The 20,353-nt window shown below is 41.9% G+C and overlaps 1 long non-coding RNA gene across 2 annotated transcripts; it reads right to left on the bottom strand.

Annotated features, from left to right (window-relative positions):
* Positions 1 to 13,779: 13,779 nt before the first annotated feature.
* LOC119277516 lies at positions 13,780 to 18,209 on the bottom strand. 2 transcript variants are annotated; one of them, XR_005137166.1, is made up of 5 exons: positions 17,607 to 18,209; positions 16,998 to 17,061; positions 16,713 to 16,901; positions 15,974 to 16,082; positions 13,780 to 15,517 (listed from the first exon to the last, which is right to left on the bottom strand). It is a non-coding gene; the product is annotated as an uncharacterized LOC119277516 (long non-coding RNA). The 2 variants fall into 2 exon arrangements; XR_005137165.1 differs by having other exon boundaries at positions 13,954 to 14,313.
* Between the last annotated feature and the right edge of the window lie 2,144 nt (positions 18,210 to 20,353).

Here is a 20,353-nt window from a genome sequence, read left to right as displayed (position 1 = left end):
ACGTAACGAGTAAAGAGACTTGCCGGTAACAAGATTGAACTAGGTATTGGATACTGACGATCAAATCTCGGGCAAGTAACATACCGATGACAAAGGTAACAAAGTATGTTGTTATGCGGTTTGACCGATAACGATCTTCGTAGAATATGTAGGAGCCAATATGGCCATCCAGGTTCCGCTATTGGTTATTGACCAAGAATAGTTCTAGGTCATGTCTACATAGTTCTCGAACCCGTAGGGTCCGCACGCTTAAGGTTTCGATGACAGTTATACTATGAGTTTATGAGTTTTGATGTACCGAAGGAGTTCGGAGTCCCGGATGAGATCAGGGACATGACGAGGAGTCTCGAAATGGTCGAGACGTAAAGATCGATATATTGGATGACTATATTCGGAGTTCGGAAAGGTTCCGAGTGATTCGGGTATTTTTCGGAGTACCGGAGAGTTACGGGAATTCGCCGGGGAGTATATGGGCCTTATTGGGCCATACGGGAATAGAGGAGAGAGGCCAAAAGGAAGGAGGCCTGCGCCCCCCCTCTGGTCCGAATTGGACAAGGGGCGCAGCCCCCCTTTCCTTCTTCCTCTCCCCCTCTTTCCCCTTCTCCTACTCCAACAAGGGAGGTGGAATCCTACTAGGACTAGGGAGTCCTAGTAAGACTCCACACTTGGCGTGCCCCCTCCTAGGGCCGGACTCCTCCCCCCCTTGCTCCTTTATATACGGGGGCAGGGGGGCACCCCATGACACACAAGTTGATCTACGGATCGTTCCTTAGCCGTGTGCGGTGCCCCCTCCATCATATTCCACCTCGGTCATATCATCGCGGAGTTTAGGCGAAGCCCTGCGCCGGTAGAACATCATCATCGTTATCACGCCGTCGTGCTGACGGAACTCATCCCCGAAGCTTTGCTGGATCGGAGCCCGAGGATTGTCATCGAGCTGAACGTGTGTTGAACTCGGAGGTGCCGTACGTTCGGTGCTTGGATCGGTCGGATCGTGAAGACGTACGACTACATCAACCGCGTTGTGCTAACGCTTCCGCTTACGGTCTACGAGGGTACGTGGACAACACTCTCCCCTCTCGTTGCTATGCCATCACCATGATCTTGCGTGTGCGTAGGAATTTTTTGAAATTACTACGTTCCCCAACAAAAGCAAGGATCCAATCATAGAGTGATATACCTTTTGATCCACCGCTTTACCATTGGGATCAATGTCAAGTTGGCACTTGGTAGGCATTGGAGTAGTAGCCGGCTTGACATCACTTAGCTTGAATCTCTTTAGCATGTCTTGAGTGTATTTGGCTTGGTTGATGAAGGTACCTTCTCTTCTTTGTTTGATATCAAAACCAAGGAAGAACTTGAACTCTCCCATCGAAGACATCTTGAACTTAGAGGTCATGAGAGCGGCAAATTCCTCATTGAAAACTTTGTTAGGGGAACCAAAGATAATGTCATCAACATATAGTTGGCACACAAATAACTCCCCTTTGACCTTCTTAGTAAAAAGAGTGGGATCAATTTGCCCAACTTCAAATCCACGATCTTGTAACAACTCGGTAAGGTGGTCATACCACGCACGTGGGGCTTGTTTAAGGCCATAGAGTGCCTTATCGAGTTGATACACATGATCCGGGAAGTAGGATCCTCGAACCCGGGGGGTTGCTTGACATAAACCAACTCATTAATAGGACCATTAAGAAAAGCACTTTTCACATCCATTTGTTGTAACTTAAAGTTGTGATGGGGAGCATAAGCAATCAACAAACGAATGGATTCAAGGCGAGCAACGGGAGCAAAGGTTTCACCGTAGTCGATACCCTCGACTTGGGAGTAGCCTTGTGCTACCAATCTTGCCTTGTTGCGAATGATGTTCCCATGAGCGTCTTGCTTGTTCTTGAAAATCCACTTGTTCCCCGACGGCCGTGGCACCAATCTCCACACCTTGTTGTACTCGAAGTTGTTGAGTTCTTCATGCATGGCATTGAGCCAATCTGAATCTTCGAGTGCCTCATAGACCTTTTGGGGTTCAACACAAGAGACAAACGCGTGATGTTCACAATAGTTTGCTAATTGTCTATGAGTGCTTACCCCCTTTCTTAGGATTCCAACCACATTCTCCATGAGATGGCCTTTGGTGGTGAGCTTGGAAGCAATCTTCACGACACGACGCTCTAATTCCTCCTCGGATGTGGAAGGAGGAGGATCAACTTGATCATCTTGAGCGTTGTCTTGAGCTTGTTCGAGATCTTGAGGTTGCTCTTGATCTTGAACTTGCTCGAGGGGGAGAACTTGACCTTGGGCATCATTTGGTGGTTCACCACCATCTTGAGGTTGATCTTGCCCTTGGTCTTGTTCATGAGGGTGAGGGCCTTCACTTTGTTCTTCAGAAGCGTGTGGGTCTTGGGGAGGTGATGGCTCCACTTGAGTGGAGCATTGTCCTTCTCCTTCGGCCACAAGGGGTTCCTCAATGGGTAGAATATGACCAATACCCATTCTTCTTATGGCTTGGGGAGGAATTTAATCACCTACATCACAAGTACCACTTTGCTCCACTTGGGAGCCGTTATTTTCGTCAAACTCCACGTTACACGTCTCCTCAATGAGTCTGATGGACTTGTTGAGGACACGGTAAGCATGAGAGTTTGTAGCATAACCAACAAATATGCCCTCATAAGCTCTAGCCTCAAATTTAGACAAACCAACACCTTTCTTGAGAATGAAACACTTACACCCGAACACCCGGAAGTACTTGAGATTGGGCTTGTTACCGGTGAGAATTTCATAAGGAGTTTTGTTCAAGCCTTTGCGGAGATAGAGCCGATTTGATGCATGACACGCAGTGTTGATGGCTTCGGCCTAAAAGTTGTATGGAGACTTGAACTCCGCCATCATGGTCCTTGCCGCATCCATCAACGTCCGGTTCTTCCTCTCCACAACACCATTTTGTTGAGGGGTGTATGGAGCGGAATATTGATGCTTGATCCCCTCATCACTAAGGAACTCATCCAAGGTGTAGTTCTTGAACTCGGTGCCATTGTCATTTCTTATTGTCAAGATCTTTGTATCATGCTGTCGTTGAGCTTCATTTGCAAAGTCGATGACGGTTTGTTGAGTTTCACTCTTCCTCTTGAAGAAATATACCCACGTGTATCTTGAATAATCATCCACAATCACTAAGCAATACTTTCTTCCGCCAAGACTATCAAAGGATGGAGGCCCAAAGAGGTCCATGTGAAGGAGCTCCAAGGGTCTCTTCGAATAGATGATAGTCGTGGGAGGGTGAGCCTTCTCATGAAGCTTTCCTTCGATACAAGCACTGCAAGCATGATCTTTGGCAAAACTAACATTTGTTAGTCCACGAACATGGTCCCCCTTAAGAATACTTTGCAAAGATCTCATATTGACGTGGGCTAAACGGCGATGCCAAAGCCATCCCACATCAACTTTAGCCATTAGGCATGTCGCGGTCTTAGTGGGTTGCTCCGAAAAGTTAATAACATAGAGACCGTTCTCGACATGCCCAACAAAGGCTACTTTAAGAGTCTTGCTCCACAAGAGGGCCACGGTATCAACATCAAAAAGGTGGCAAAACCCATGAGTGCAAGTTGACGAACGGAAAGTAAGTTGTACGCAAGGGACTCAACAAGCATGACTTTCTCGATCGTTAGATCATGAGAAATGACAACCTTGCCAAGACCCAATACCTTAGAATGTGAGGCATCACCCCACTCGACATTGGTGGGCATAGATGGGATCTTTTGCACATCCACCACCAAGTCCTTGCTCCCGGTCATATGATTTGTTGCTCCACTATCGAGCAACCATGATCCCCCACCGGAAGCAAACACCTACAAGAGATCAATGCTTGGTTTTAGGTACCCATTTAGTAATGGGTCCTTTGATGTTAGTAACAAGGGTCTTAGGAACCCAAATAGACCATTCAATGTACTCATAAGAAGAACCAACAAATTTAGCATAAACATGCCCATCACTAGCACGGCACAACACATAAGAAGGGTTAAAGTCGCCGGCTTTGTTGGAAGAGATGGCTTTGCCCTTTTTGGCATCACCACTCTTCGCATTGTTCTTCTTCTCCTTAGGAGCACCCTCTCCCTCCTTCACAAACGTTTGCTTAAGCGGGGGAGGTCGTTTGGACTTGTCATTCTTCTTCTCGTTCTTCTTCTTATTCTTGGACTTGGGTGAGAACACAACTCCCTCCTTGGCCACAACTTCCTTTTGATTGCTCAAAAGGTCATTTAGGTTCTTCTCACCTTGTATGCATGACACAAGGCCTTTCTCGAGTTGTTCCTTCAACTTGGCATTCTCCTCCACAAGATGCACATGCTCACAACACGGGTTAGTAGCATTTGCATTATCAATTAAGACCATGTGAGGAAAGGTGGCCTTTTCCTTGGTTAGCTTAACTTGGAGTTGAGCATGAGACTCCTTGAGGTGTGCATGAGCACCCTTCAAGACCTTGTGGGCCTTGTCAAGTACATCAAACTCCTCCTTGAGTCTAGCATGATCAACCCCAAGTTTAGCCTTCTCGGAAGTTAGCACACGAGACACAACAAGAGCATGATCAAGATCTTTCTTTAACTTGGCATGGTCATCGTTTTGTGACTCCTCAAGAGCCAAACGATGCCCACGCTCTTCCTCAAGATCATTAGAGAGATCCGATATCTCATCGGCATAGTCACGACTATGACCTTCCATCTTAGAGATGGTTTCTTTGTGAGCCTCGATCACGTCATTGGCTTCACCAAGTTGTTCCAAGAGAGCAACAAAGTGCTTCTTGGATTTGCCCTTGAGCTTACTCATAAAGGACTCAAATTCATTTACTTCCTCATTAGACCCCTCACTATCATCAATGCCATCCGTCAAAGAGGGATTAGGAATGATGGTGGTTTTGATGTTGGGGGTTACCTTGTTGGTGGCTTTAGCCATGAGGCACTTGGCGGTGATGTTCTCATTGGGTGAATCAAAGAGAGACATTTAGGGAGTTGTGGCAATGGCAACGGATGCCATGGCCATTGCTTCACTATCTTCATCGTCATCGTCATCCTCACGGTATTCCTCTTGAACCACCAACCCTCGAGTAGGAGTCTTCTTGGTGAAGTTGTTCTTGTTGGGGAAAGACTTGGCTTTGTCTTTCCGGATGAGCTTGCCACCATTGTCTTCCCGCTTCTCGTAAGGACAATCCGCAACGAAATGGATCACATTGCCACAGTTGTAACAAGTTCTAACTCATTGCTTTCCCTTGAAGCCACTTGAGTTGTTCTTGTTGAAGTTGGGTCTTGAGTTCTTCTTGCTCCAAAATTTCCTTGAAGCAAGAGCCATGTGCTCGTGATAATCATATTTTGTATCTTCGAGGTTGCTCTCCTCATCTTCCTCTTCTTCCACAATAACCTTGGCCTTCAAGGCAAGGTTGGGCTTCTTTGCCCTTTGAGACTGGAGCACCGCGTTATCGGCGGTCTTGTCCAAGATGCTCATTGCAACAAACTCATCCAACACTTCACTTGAGGTCATGGAGTGGAAGTCCGGTCTTTGACGAATGACGGAGGACATGGCCTTGTTGTAAGGCATCATGGCCTTGAGGAACTTGCGTTTGATCCAATTGTCATCTGTGTCCTTGCTCCCATGATCTCGGAGTGAGACCGCAAGTTTGGTTACTCTCCGAAAGAGCTCACGAGGTTCTTCATCTTCCTTCATAGCAAACTCATCGGCTTCATCTTTCACCACTTCATAGTTGGAGCGTTGAATGCTCGCACTTCCCCGATAGAGAGACACAATGCAATGCCACGCGTCTTTGGCCACGGCGTAGGGTCGAAGATGAGGGAGATATTTGGGGAGAATTGATTCTTGGATGTAGAAGAGAGCATTCTCATTGAATTGATTATCCACGGCTTCTCTAGGGGTGAAGTTTCTTGGGTCATGTGGATAGAAACCTTCTTCAATGATTCTCCAAAGATTAGTATTCACATGCTTTAAATGACGCTTGAAGCGATACACCCAAGAATCAAAATCCTCATTTTTCTCAATCTTAGGAGGAGGGCCGGCATGATTTAAATGAGTAGAGGGAATCGGTCCACCATAAGTTGGAGGTTCCACATGGGCATATATGTCGGTGCCATTTCTACCACTAGTAGAAGGACCCTTTTCACTATTAGCTTCCCCCTTGTCGGAGGTAGCATCCGTCACCTTGTTAGTGGGATCACCCACTTTCATTGGCGAGGTAGACAGTTTAAGTCCTTCTAGGAATTTAGTAAACATGCTTTCAACCTCGGTCGCCATGGAGTTTTTCAATGTGTCTAAAGCCACATTGAATTCCTCACGAGAGACCGCGGTTCCCCCATCGGCCGTAGACGAGGTAGGATTCACACCGGAGTGCTCCTCCACAGCGTCTGTGGTGTCAACCATACTCTTCGGACGACAAAGTCCTTAATAAAGAGACGAGGCTCTGATACCAATTGAAAGGATCGATATAGTTGACTAGAGGGGGGGTGAATAGGTAACTAACAATTTTTATTTCTTCTTTACCAATTTAAACTTTGCAACAAGGTAGGTTGTCTAGATATGCAACTATGTGAGCAACCTATATGATGCAATAACAACTAGCACATAAGCAAGCAAGGGATACAACACAAATAAGCTTGCACAAGTAAAGGCACGAGATAACCAAGAGTGGAGCCGGTGGATACGAGGATGTGTTACCGAATTTCCTTCCTTTTAAGGGGAAGTACGTCTCCGTTAGAGCGGTGTGGAGGCACAATGCTCCCCAAGAACCCACTAGGGCCACCGTATTTTCCTCACGCCGTCACACAATGCGAGATGCCGTGATTCCACTATTGGTGCCCTTGAAGGCGGCGACCGAACCTTTACAAACAAGGTTGGGGCAATCTCCACAACTTAATTGGAGGCTCCCACCGACACCACGAAGCTTCACCACAATGGACTATGGCTCCGAGGTGACCTCAACCGTCTAGGGTGCTCAAACACCCTAGAGTAACAAGATCCGCTAGGGATTAGTGGGGGGAATCAAATTTCTCTTGGTGGAAGCGTAGATCGGGCCTTCTCAACCAATCACGAGCAAATCAACAAGTTTGATTGGCTAGGGAGAGAGATCGGGCGAAAATGGAGCTTTGAGCAACAATGGAGCTTTTGGGGGAAGAGATAGGTCAACTTTGGGGAAGAAGACACCTTTATATAGTGGGGGAAACAATCCAACCATTACCCCTCCAAGCAACCACGCACAGAGCGGTACTACCGCTTGGGCAGGGCAGTACTACCACTGAACCAGCGGTACTACCGTTCCCTCCCAGTGGTACTGTCGCGCACATGAGGATAGCAGGGACCTGGGCCCAGAGCGGTACTACCGCGGAAGAAGGGGCGGTACTACCGCTTAGAGCGGTACTACCGCCACTACTGCCGCTACTAGTACCGCAAAACCCGACACGAAAAACCAAGGTCTCGTGTCGAGGCGGTAGTAGCCCGGAACCACAGCGGTACTACGGCCGAAGACAGCAAGCGGTACTACCGCTTGGGGAGCGGTACTACCGCTTGACGTGCTTCGGCGGTACTACCGCTAAGGACCGTGGTACTACCGCTGGGACAGGTCAGGGCAGGCAAGGAGAGGAAGGATAGCTCCAATGATGGGGAAAGGAACATCGGGTGTGATAAGGATGTGTACGTGTTGATTCCACCCTAGCCTTACCAAAGCGGATCCCCTCTTGATAGTACGGTGACTCCTACGAAACTAGTCCACCAACAGAGAAACGAATGAGCTACACCGTCTTGAATAAAACACCGAGGGGAGGGAATCGTCTCGTGCCAAAGGATGAATCTCTGAAAAACTCAACGCACATGATTAGTCCACAAAAGCATTGTCATCAATCACCAAAACACCTTGGGGATAAATATGCCCTTACACCGGGGCGGGCCTGCTATGGGATGGGAGGGCTGCAGGGACGTGGGAGGCTGGCTGGGCGACGTGGCCGGCTCCAGTTGGTTGGGAGTGGCGGTGCAGGCCAATCAAGCGGCGACAAGTGGCAGAGGGCGGCTGGGGTGGCACGGAAAGCGAGGAGGGGGTTGGATGCGACAGGAGGTAGGGGTAGGGGTCTAGGTTGCCCAAAATGGACTAGGGGTGTCCATATATAGCACATTTGCTAGGGTTTAAGGGTTGGGAGGGGTTTTCTGGACCCTTCGATGTCGGTCGGACGGTTCCGGCGAGAGGGGGGTCTAGATGGGTTGCAGGTGGGCTGGTTTAGTGGCTGTGAAGAGGCCATGGGCTGTGGGAGAGAAGAGAGAGAGAGGCCCGGCGGCAGTTTTGGAGACCGAAACATCCGACAAATAAACCGGCAACGATGCCGCTATATGTTTAACGGTTGGGCTATCAAACGGACTCCAAATGCGACGAAACTTGACAGGCGGTCTACCTACACTATAATAAGACCGCACACCAACTTTCAACCCATTATGAGAACATTTTATGCCACTTATAAAATAATATTTCAGAGATGTCACGGGCGCGTGTGAAGGTGTCTGGGCTCAGAACGGGCAACAGAGAGAACTGGGAGGACCCGGACGGATGCAAGTTTTGACAAACATGCCGATGAAATGCAGATGATGATATGGCAAAGTGCAACACGCAAGCAACTGACATGGCAACGACGGTGAATAAACGGAAGACACCTAGAGCATCGGTCTCGGGGCGTTACATTCAAGTCCCAGAAACTCATACCGCCTTCGCTATCGCTAGCGCACAATTTGTCTGAGGCAATCCAATGAACCTTACATCATCACTTGTTTCCCCCACCAAACGTTAGATGAGTCAAAATTCAAGTCCCAGCACAATCTTTTGGGAATTTGAAGCATCTCATGGTATACATTAGCGTTGCTTGAAAACCGACTTAACCAACACCTCTTTGCCAGCTTTTGAAAGCCCCCGACCCTTCTACCCTAGCATCTTGGAACCAACCCTTTCTCTTATGCTTAGACAAAGCTTCTTCAGAGCACGTGGATTGCTTCAAGCTGTTCTTCAAGCCCTCTCCAAACCCCCTCCCAAAAATGATGGATGTGTCCTAAAGGTTTGCCTTCTGTAATGAATCAATTCGATACGTCTACAAAATCTCATGTAAGGTAGACAAGTTCTCTTTTGAGACCTCAAGGAAGACAATGCTATCGTTGACAAAAAGAAGGTGAGTGACATGTGGCCCTTCCCAGATGTACACCCGTGATCTCACTGTCTTGTTGAGATTTCTTTAAAAATGCTGAAAACCCCTCCATGTAAAACAAGAAGAGGTAGAGGAGATAGGATCACCCTACCCAAGATCCCGAGATGGTGCAAACGTATCCAAAAAACCTCCACTGAGCTTAACTGAGAAACACATATAAGATATGCTCCTCATGATCATAACAATCTAGAAAACCGAGAAACGCAAGTGAGATATCATCTATTCCAGAAAAATCCACTCGGCCCCATAGTAAGATTTCGTCGTATCTAACTTGAGTGTAGAAATGGGCTTCCTTTTCTTCATCCCAATGGAGTGCACACAAAACCGTAAGCAATGAGAACATTGTCTGTGAAGAGTCTCCCGTCACGAATGCGTTATGGTCTTCCAAGGTGAGAATAGGCAAGACTAACTTCCAGCGATTCGCAAGCACCTTTGACACAATCTCATAAAGCATGTTACACGGATTAATAGGACATAACCGAGTGAGAAGCTCTCAACAATTTACCTTCAGGATTAAGACTAAAATAATATCACTAAAATCCACACGGTCGTCATTAACGTTTTAAAAAGTCTCTAGCCGGCCTGCACACCTCGTTCTGGAAAAAGGGTGAGTGCCTTTGGTAGAATAAATTAGGGAGTCCAACTGGGCCTAGCGATCTGTCCTGCCCGATTTGGAAAAGGGCCCACTCTATCTCTTCGTAGGTAATGCCATTGTTAGCCTCGAGAGTCCTACATGGCGCTATGTGCGTCACATTGTCGAGCACACACGCGCGCGCGCACACACACACATATCGATGGTGCATAGGCCTACTCATTTGTGTCGCTAGCTGGGCTTCCTCATTTTTAGTGTTGCACTTCTACTCAGGCTTGTAGCATTTTTTTTGGTTTTCTTCTAGTATTAAGGGCTTTCAGTCAATTTTTATTTTGTTTTCCATAAACATGAATATTTATTTAATAACCGATGGTGCATAATCAATATTTTTTAGACGACACGGCCATTTTGTAAAATTGTAGACATTTTTTATTACATGCACATTTTTAATAGCTTGCCAGTATTTTTTAGTTACATGATTTTTTATAGGCCTAAACTTTTTTTCAAAAACTACATGATTTTAGAAAATATTTTATATTTCTTTAATTGCACCAAATTTGAAAACTCTCAATATACATTTAGAAAAATCACAATAGATTTTAATATATTTTATAAATGTTCATTTATTTTAACATTAAATATTAATCAAAGGGGGGAAATTGGATAAAAGAATAGGAAATCCAAGAAAAGGAGATGAAAAATCATAAGTAAAAAGAAAAGGAAATGAAAACAAAAAAACCGAAAGAGTAAAAAAAGAATAGAACCCAAAGAAAAAAGAGAGAGAAAGGAAAAAACGCAAGCGAAACAGCTAATGGGTCTGGCCCAACTGCCCCATGCCTGTGTGTTTGGACAACTATTTGCCAGGAGGTCCCCGTCCTAACCGGCGCTCTCGGCGCCGGTTTTGATTATTGGCAACGAAAGGTGCTGCTACTCGAGCCGGCCCAGCATTACTTCGCGCAACGCGGAAAATTTAACCCGAAAAAGTAGCGAACCGGAGGATCAAACTTGCGCCGGGATTGTAAGGTATGAGTATGGCTAACCACCAACGCAACTTGGAACTAGCGACTAATTACGGGGCGAACTTTTTAAGAGCACCATAGACGCGCAATTTATTGCACGTTCTACAGTTTACAATAGCTCTTTGATTCTTGAATTATTTGATAACATTTTTGGAAAATGTGTTTTTCTTAAAGTAAACAAAAAACAGAAATTTCACATATTTGAAAAAAATTGCGTAGTCCATGTATTACAAAAAGTTCACGAATTAAAAGAGTTCATGAAAAATGAAAAAAGGTACACTAATTTGGTAAAACTTCATCAATTTGAAAAAAACGCTCATCGAGTTTGAAAATATGTTCATAAACTTTTTGAAAAAACATATCGAAGGTCGAATTTGAAAAAAAGTTTATCAAATTTGAAACAAAAGTTTACCGAAGTTGATGATGTTCATAAAAAATGCAAAAAAGTTCATTGAATTTGGAAGAAGTTCATCGAGTTTGAAAAAAAGCTCATCGAGTTTCAATAAAAGGTTCATTGGATTTGAAAAAAAATCACCGAGTTTGAAAAAAGTTCATTGAATTTCAAATAAGTTCATCAAATTTGAGAAAAGTTCATCGAGTTTGAGAAAACATCACCAAATTCAAAAAAAGTTCATTGAATTTGAAAAAAGTTCAATAGAATTTGAAAACAGTTCATCAATTTTCAAAAAGAGTTCATCAATTTTCGAAAATAGTTCAGACATTTAGCAAAAGAGAAAAGAACCGAACTAAACCTTTCAAAAAAAGAAAAAAAAGAACAAGAAAAAAGAAAAAAGAGGGAAGAAGAAAGAAAGGAAGAAGATAATCACATTAGATGTCTATGGCAGGTTGGTTACTGGTGCTTAGAATGAGTGAAGACGTCGCGTGTTCAAATCCCTCTCACGCGTGTAGCTTTTTATTTTGCGGAATAAGGCAGAAAAAAGGGGTAGATGGGCCGAGCCCAAGTTGCCGCTGTAGATGGGTGCTGAGGGCGCAGTTTAGGAATTACCCTATTTGCCGCAACCATTGCCGCTTATTGCACGGCGGGTGCGACTATGTCTCACCTTCAGCGAGTCCTGGCTTCGGACTCGCTGAAGGGCGAGCGAACTGGACCGGCCCGTTAGCACGGGACGCCACAGCCTCTCTTTCCTGCTTTTTTTTAACGTTTTCTGTTTTCTTTTTACTTTTTTTAGTAATTGTTTTATACTTCAAAAAAGTCTAAATATATGTAACAAAAAAATACTCTTCAAAAAACATTTTAAAAAATGTTGATAATGTATATAAAAAATGTTGAACAAATAATTGAAAAATGTTGAATAAGTATTTGAAGAAAATTTTGAACAAGTATTTGAAAAAATGTTGATCATGTACATAAAAAATGTTGAACAAGTATTTGACAAATGTTGAACAAGTATTTGGAAAACGATGAACAACTATTTGACAAAAATCTTGATCATGTATATAGAAATGTTAAACAAGTATGTATTTGAAAAATTGTTAAGCAAGTATTTGAAAATTTTTGAGCCAGTATTTGAATTTTTTATCATTTATATAAAAATTTACAATGAAAAACAAATTGATAGGAAAATGTTGAACCAGCACTTTAAAAAATGTTGATCCTATGTATAAAAATGTTAAACATGTATTTTAAGAATGTTGAAAAAGTATTTGAGAAAATGTTGAACATGTATATAAAAATGTAGAATGAAAAGCAAAAACAAACAAAGAAAAACCAAAAATGAAACAAAATGGAGAATAAAAAAGAAAATAATGTAAAATCGGAGAAGAAAAAAACAAGAAAACAAAGAAAAGCAGGAGAAGATCGCCTCGGTCGCCTCTAGTAGATCGCGATCCTACTAATAACCAATAACTACTAGTAGAAAGCCCCTGTGTTGCCACGGGCTTTTGAAATATTTTGCTTGTCGCCCTCAACCTGAGTCCCCGCCTCCGCCGCCGGCCAACCCTCTAAACCGTGCCACAATCTTTAGCACCCGCGACCTTCCGGACCACAATCTCGATGGTTGGCAATATTATGAAGAAAAAGGAAGGATCAAGATGGTTATCTGAATAAGTCATACCATCTCGCACATCAAGTTCATGGATCGTACGCATGCTCTCTTCTCTCGGCATCATTATCATATTTTCAGACTACAAAATCTAACACTCGTGTTTTGAATAATCAGCAGTGCAAATCAATTTCAAGAACATGTCATGGATGAATCATTTGGGTGCTATACTTTAAAAAAATCATAGGGGAGAGATTTGGCAGGTTACACTAAATGCCATGTAGAAAGCCATACCCAATAGAGAGATCCAATTTTACTATAAAAGAACTATGTTACGCACAAAAAAATGTAACTTGTAAGCTCAATAACACTACCTTCTTCCTCAAGTCTTCGCATCACCTAAGTGCCAAATTTCTCACCTATGATGTCAGTATCACTCTATAGACAATGTTCTTCATGTATGTACCAACAGGACAATCGAAGCTTGGTTAGGAAGGTGGTCGCACAATAATTATTAAAGGGAAAAATCTTCCCTCAATTTGTTTGGGATGACCATAATAATTGTTGCAGATTAATTTTCCACACAAATCTATTCTCTACCTAGTTTTCTCACATCACCTATTTTTTTCCTGACTTATTTGCTTTATTTCACTACCAATTAAGAAATTACTCCCTCCCTCCGTTCCTTTATAGTACACAAATCACGGTCGGGTCTCTTTCTGGTACGTGCTAACTTTTTGACTGATCCTCGTAAGTGAAATGTCCTGATTGGTTGTTAGAAATATTTTGTAAGTGTGCATGCAATTAGTTGCGCATTGGCCATCGAAGCATTTGTTTCCAAGCGAGCGGGCATGAAGCATTTGTTTCTGTTTTTACATATACTTCTGAGGAATTAGTCAAGGGTATTTGTAGGAGAGAGATCACGGGTATGCGTGTGTTTGTCACAGATTGTTACGCATGTATGACAACTACAACAACAATAATTAGGCATACAAGGACTTCATAACACCTACTTGTTTTATGTGGGTAATAAGCTTTCACATTCTGCAACAGAAGTCAGAAAACAAGCAATAATCATCAGTTTTCGGTTCTAGCTAGTTTGCAAGACATAAGCTTATGTAAAACTGCATATTATCACTGCTTTGTTTTTCTCTCCCAGCAAGAATATGTGTAAATGGGAAGAAATATATCTGCCTATTATAACCACTTTTTTTGGTCCCAACAAGAATCTGCTTATTATAACCACTTTTTTTGTCCCAACAAGAATATGCATAAATGTGAAGAGAATATAGCTTACTGTAATATGTGCAATCATTGTTCCATATGCATTCACTTGCATACCAAAGATCTGACCCCATATCCAGCATAGGTAAATATACCAAGAGCAAATTCATAGCTCAGCCACCTTCATGAGGAGACTACACGTCTTGTACACTTGATATGCTTGTATCCTCATCTTGATATTGCTGGGCAGAAATAATCAAGCGCAATTTAGATAATGAAGAAGTGCAGGTCTCTTGATTTAGAAACATTGTCTCAGCCTAATATATCATCCTGATTTTTGTATCCTTTGACACTTCAGAAGCAAAAAAGTTACAACCACTATGTAGAGTGAACAGTGAACCCAAGAAGTCATTTTTCTCTCATCAAGTTAAATCAATAGGCACGGAAACCACATTGTAAATTCTAGAAATAGTTATACCACAACCAGTAAGCTAGTAGATTTAACTGAATTGAACAACAAAATCTGAAAAATGAGAAGATATATATTTATCTGTCAGACGATTATTGTGGAAACTGTTGGCACCACTCCCGTCAGCTCTAACTTCTCTTCTAACTGATGCGCTTAGGTAATGACGAAGTGCAGATCCTTGTAGGAAAATAATCAAGCGCAATTTAGATAATGACGAAGTGCGGGTCCCTTGATTTAAAAACATTGTCTCAGCCACGAATGACAACCTTGAGATCTATGCAGATTCTCTCATGTTACAAGTGTGGAAAACCCACTTACATATTGTAAGCCATGCCACTTGAAATTTAAAACTACTAAGTGTATTTTACTTCAAAGGCCAAACTATTAGAGTGCAAAAAATATTCTAAGAATATAATGTACAGTATTGTGAAGATGGTGCTATATTAATGAAGCTGAACCCAGCCGTCTTGCAATCGACGCTGCCCTTCCACAAGCACAAAACTAACTCAAGGTATGATCTAAACTATACAACTATTGTGGCCTGACAAGAACGCAGCTTTCAGTATAAACTATACAACTATATACACCACAGTTAGAACATAGCACCTTTGCAAGAAAGCTCAGTACCAATGTGGCCTGACAATAAAGATTTCTGAAAGTTCATCCAGGGACTTCTACATAAAAGCAAGCTATAGGGTTTTAGCAACATAAAAAGGAACTAAACCAGTTCATCCTAAAGCATAATTATTTCCCCAAAAGAAAACAATAATGGAACACTTTACGCGTCAGGCGGAAAATATATAAAAACAAACATGATTTTGTTTTGACAAAAGATGCCATCCAGACCTGTTAAGTAAAATTCTCTACATAAACACAGCGCCTAAAAGATGAATGTTGGCCAACTAAAACCCACGCTTCCACCAATGACTGCCAGAGCGCTTGGAAATCCATGCACAAAAGAAACCTCTGCCATGGTACTGCACGATGTCAACGATGAGGTGGAGGTAAGTATTAGGTACTTAGACTTGTGTTAGCTTCATAATTAGTGAGCTCACAGAATCAGGAATAAATCTATATTTTTTCTAAGAGAAATCAATCTATAAATCTGAATGCTATTTGAGGCCACAAAGTGTAACTTTTACCATAGCAATATTGTACCTTTTTGAGAAAACAAATTGGGGTACTAATTAATCATGGGCGGATCAAGAAATTACTCGACAATATTAGTCACCAGCCACTCCTTACTTATACCCATTCTTTTAATCAACATGTGCCTTTAATTCCTCCACGGCAGCATACAACCACCATCGTGCTACATGGGATTTAACAACACTCTCGCAGAAATTAGAGCAAAACAAAAATAATAATTATGTTGCACATACTTTCACCTCATCTACTCGCTAGAATATCTAGAATTTGGAGTGAGTATATACCTGGAGACAAATAGTATAACATTGATGGGGATCCCTAACATCGCGACCAATCTGTTATCCTCCAGCTTGAGACTACTTGTAAAGTAGCTTTCTATACTAAATCCCTCACCTGTAATGATAAATGGTTGTATTTGCATTATACAGAAAATTTTAAGGCGGGTCATGAATCTAGAAGATCTTTCAACAAAACATGGGAAGGAAGATAAGAACACTACACTAATGGTGGCAAGGCTAGAGTAGTCAGTCATATGTATAAAAACTTCATCTACAAACAAGCCTGCTCTTGCCAACTTCACATCTAAACATCTCTGTATGTGGGTGTATCACATCCATGCCCCATCATATCTTGAATGGGAAGTCATATGGCCAGAGATCAAAGGGATCAACACCAATGGGACCAAAATTGTTGTACAAAATAACATTTGTATTGACGAGCTCAGCTTGCATAGAAATATATGTATACGGATTTCAAATAAAAATATATATTCAGAGTGCTTTTTTGGATGAACTTTCAGAGTGATTTTTATGAAGACATAAATGAAAGCTTTGTACAGTATATTAGAACATTTAAGTAATAACAATCTAATGATCAAAGGAATAACAGCCAACCATCTATTTGGAAAAGAGCAAAGTCACCATACATTTGATTCGTACAATACACAGTATTATACGTTAACTCATTTTTTGGGTAAACTAAAAGGCAAGTGATCGAGAAGGCGAATGAAGGGAAGAATCATACTTTGACGAGGAGCTCCCATGAATATCCGCTGGCTTCCTCTTCGAAGCTCCCATCATACCTGAAGGTCTAGTTCCCATCAAGGAGTATTGTTTCCCATGGCGTCGAGGTCCTTGTGCTTGCTGCCAGCGCGGATGCACTTCTGGGTATTGTATTGAGGTGTAGGCGACAAGCTGCTAGTCCAGGGCGGCACTACATTATGGTCAAGGAATAATGTCTTGAAGTGATTCATCCAGGCGTTGGCGAACAGCTACATGAGGTCGTCGATGGGCACGGGGCACCACTGACCTGGACAACGATGGCATGTGTGACTTGAAACTGAAGAAGGCCCCGCATCTGTCGCCTTGTCAGCCTGGAAAAAGAGACAATAAATTAGTGATGAAGCAATTGAAGAACGCCATGAATGTTTGCTTTTTTTAAATGGAAAAAGCAGAAACTAAGTAAAAATTATAAATTAGTATTTGATCATAGAATTCCATAAAAATATCAACACAATTTGGGCTTCATGGTTCAGAGTTACCTAACATCAAGTGTAGAAAAAATATACTATGGCCGGACATTATTTCATAATAAGTTAGAGCAGTCCTGAGTGTTTGTTAACAAAGGTGATCTCCAAGACCTATGGCAACAGAAAAAAAGAAGATGTAGGATACTCGCATAGGGTTAAAAATAGTTGTTTACACTGGGAGGAAATATGTGAACATTGAACAACATAACATACCTTTCCAAGTATCATACATGTTGTCTAATTATGTAGTTGATATATATATATATATATATATAGGTTTAAGTTGCAGTCTTCATTTCAAATCTAATTTTACTACAAGTATAGTGTGACATGTAAAAAAATCTATCACGACCAAGTGCAGAATCAAGTGTCCAGTCATAGTCACCAACCTTTAGAAAAACAGTTTCCAAGGTGAGTCATCAATAGGTGAGTTCTGAGCTCCTGCAAGCACATCAAAATTGCCCTTTTTTCATGCAAGCAGGTCTGACCATTGCCCCAATCACTAATCTAGTGCTTGAATCACCAGATAGTTGGTCTAGTCATGCAACAGGATTTTGCTAACACAGAGTATTTGAAATAAAAATATAAAAGGGATGAGAAAAGAAGGAGGTTGCATGATCAATAAAGCATATCTCCAAACTGCACATAGAGCTGGATGAGCAGTAGGCTTGAAGTATATAAAAAAATCATGAGAAACTTGTTCAGTTTCTATCAAAGACTAAAAAACTTGCTCAATATCTCGAGGGGCGGTGACGGCGCGTGTGGAGGCCACGCACGTCACGGTGCTGGTGGAGACTGGCGGGAGACGGCGTCATAGGAGTGGTGGCGCAAGGCGGCGGCGAAGGGATGGATTTGTGATGGCTCCCGTCGAGGTAGCGCAGGGATCGGCGACGACTTGATGCGAGTGCGAGGGCGGCAGCGAAGGGAGATCGGAGATGGGGCGGCGGCGAAGGATGTCGTACGTCGTGGGGATAGGAATCGAGAGGAGCGGGTTTTCCTCTGGTGGTTTTTTTTTTGGGTGCGTTGATACGGGGGGCAGCGGAGACGAAAAAAACCAGCGAAAAAAAACAGACGAAGGTGGGAAGAGGGACGAAAAAACCAGACGAAAGTGGGAAGAGAGATGAAAAAAAATCAGCGAAAATAAACCGTGAAGATAATTCACCAACTGCTTTATTAGGAATAGAGACTCGCGGCCGGAGTGCTTAGTCGCGCCAGTGATCACCCTGGAGACCAGGGTTGCGATAAATAGTCGCTGCGTGTTGCGGCAGACTATCGGGCAAATGCACAAGCGACAGACTGGGCCAGCCCGATGGCGCATGAGCAGATCTATACAGAGAAGCGATTGAGTACTGTAGCATAAATTCGCAAAAATATCACGCGTTACCAGGGATCGAACCCAAGACCTCTAGCATTAGAGCTTGTTGTGCTAGCGTGTAGAGATAATTAACACGAATAATTACAACACCGTGCAAGTTTATAAGAACCAAAAACAACGCAGATCCATAATTTTAGTTTCTTTGTTTTCGATTTTCCTTCTTTGTGTTTTTTTGTGCTTGAAATTCCAAATAATGTTCTTGATACTGAAATTTGTTCAGAAATTAGAAGAAACATGTTTGTGTTTTGTGAAATTATTCGTATTTTTCAAACATTGTTCATGTTTCTAGAAATTTGATTTCCTTTTTTCCAAAATAGAATGTTTTAGAAATGAGAACACTTTTCACTTTCTTTTGAAAAAAATACAAACATCTTCTAAAAACGCGAACATTTTTTGGAAATCACCAACATTTCTTTGAACATATGAACAGTTTTTAAACGGGGAAAATATTTGGAAACTCTTCAGAAAAATTAAAAACGTGAATACTTTTTAAAACTCCCACAAAAAATTGAAACTAGGATCATTTTTTTAATTTGCATTTTTTTAAAATATGAACAGTTTTGGAAATACAAAAAAATTTAAACTATGGAACAAATTTGGAAACGTGAACAATTTTCAGAAACATGAACATTTTTTTAAAATTTGCGGAACAACTTTTGAAAACAGGAACAGTTTTTGGAAACACAAAAGTTTTCCAGAAAGCGAATGTTTTCTGAAACTGTGGAACAAATTTGCGAACAGGAACACTTTTTGGAAACACAAACTTTTTTGAAAATGAGAACATTTTATGAAAGAAATTATTTTTGAAACACCCAAATTTTCGTAAAATGCAAACATTTTGATTAATTTTCAAAAACACAAACATTTTTCGAAATAAACGAGAACATTTTTCAAAAACTCAATCTTGTAGCATTGTTTTGGTTTTCTTCTAGTTTTACGGGTTTTCAGTCAATTTTTTATTTCGTTTTCCATAAACATGGATGTTTATTTAATAAAAGGTGGTGCATAGTCAATATTTTTAAATGACACGACCATTTCATAAAACTGTAGACATTTTGTTATTACATGCACATTATTAATAGTTTGCCAATATTTTTTTAGTTACATGATTTCTTTATACGCCCGATTTTGTTTTTCAAAAAGTACATGATTTTATAAAATATCTTACTTTTTTAAATTGTACAAAAAATTATGAAAAATCACAATAAACATATAGAAAAATCACATTAGATTATTGTATAAAGGAAAACGCTTGAAATCCACCGCCGGATCTTTTTGTTTTGTTCCACCGCTTTCCTTGCACGATACGTGGTCCATTAGAGCCCACCACACCGCATTCTTTATTCCCACTTTCTCAGCATGCACGTTTTCTTCCGTGAGTTGTCTTCTTCAACAAGGGTCGTGTTACATCATCATTTATGTAAAAACAAAAGTTTCTGCAATATCACCCATGTTGCAAAAATCCTTCCGCAACATCACTCATGTTGCAAAAATCTTTCCGCAACATCATTTATGTTACAAAAAAGATGAAGACGATTTTTTTTTGCAACACAACACATGTTCGCTCGTAGCGTGTCCCACGTGACATGTGTCCCTGACTCCTAGTAACCCTCCTCAATTTTTTCTGCAACAACTCCAATGTTGCAGAAGTTTCTCCGGTAACATAAGCCATGTTGCAAAAAAGTGAAGACACTTTTTCTTCCACAAACCTCTATTGTAAAAAAACTGCAACAAAAGCTCAGTTGCAAAAAAACTGCAACA

Source organism: Triticum dicoccoides, chromosome 3B, assembly GCF_002162155.2.
Source record: "Triticum dicoccoides isolate Atlit2015 ecotype Zavitan chromosome 3B, WEW_v2.0, whole genome shotgun sequence".
Lineage (NCBI taxonomy): Eukaryota > Viridiplantae > Streptophyta > Magnoliopsida > Poales > Poaceae > Triticum > Triticum dicoccoides.
The sequence above is the reverse complement of the archived record's forward strand: the minus strand, read 5'-3'. Positions and strand labels throughout refer to the sequence as shown.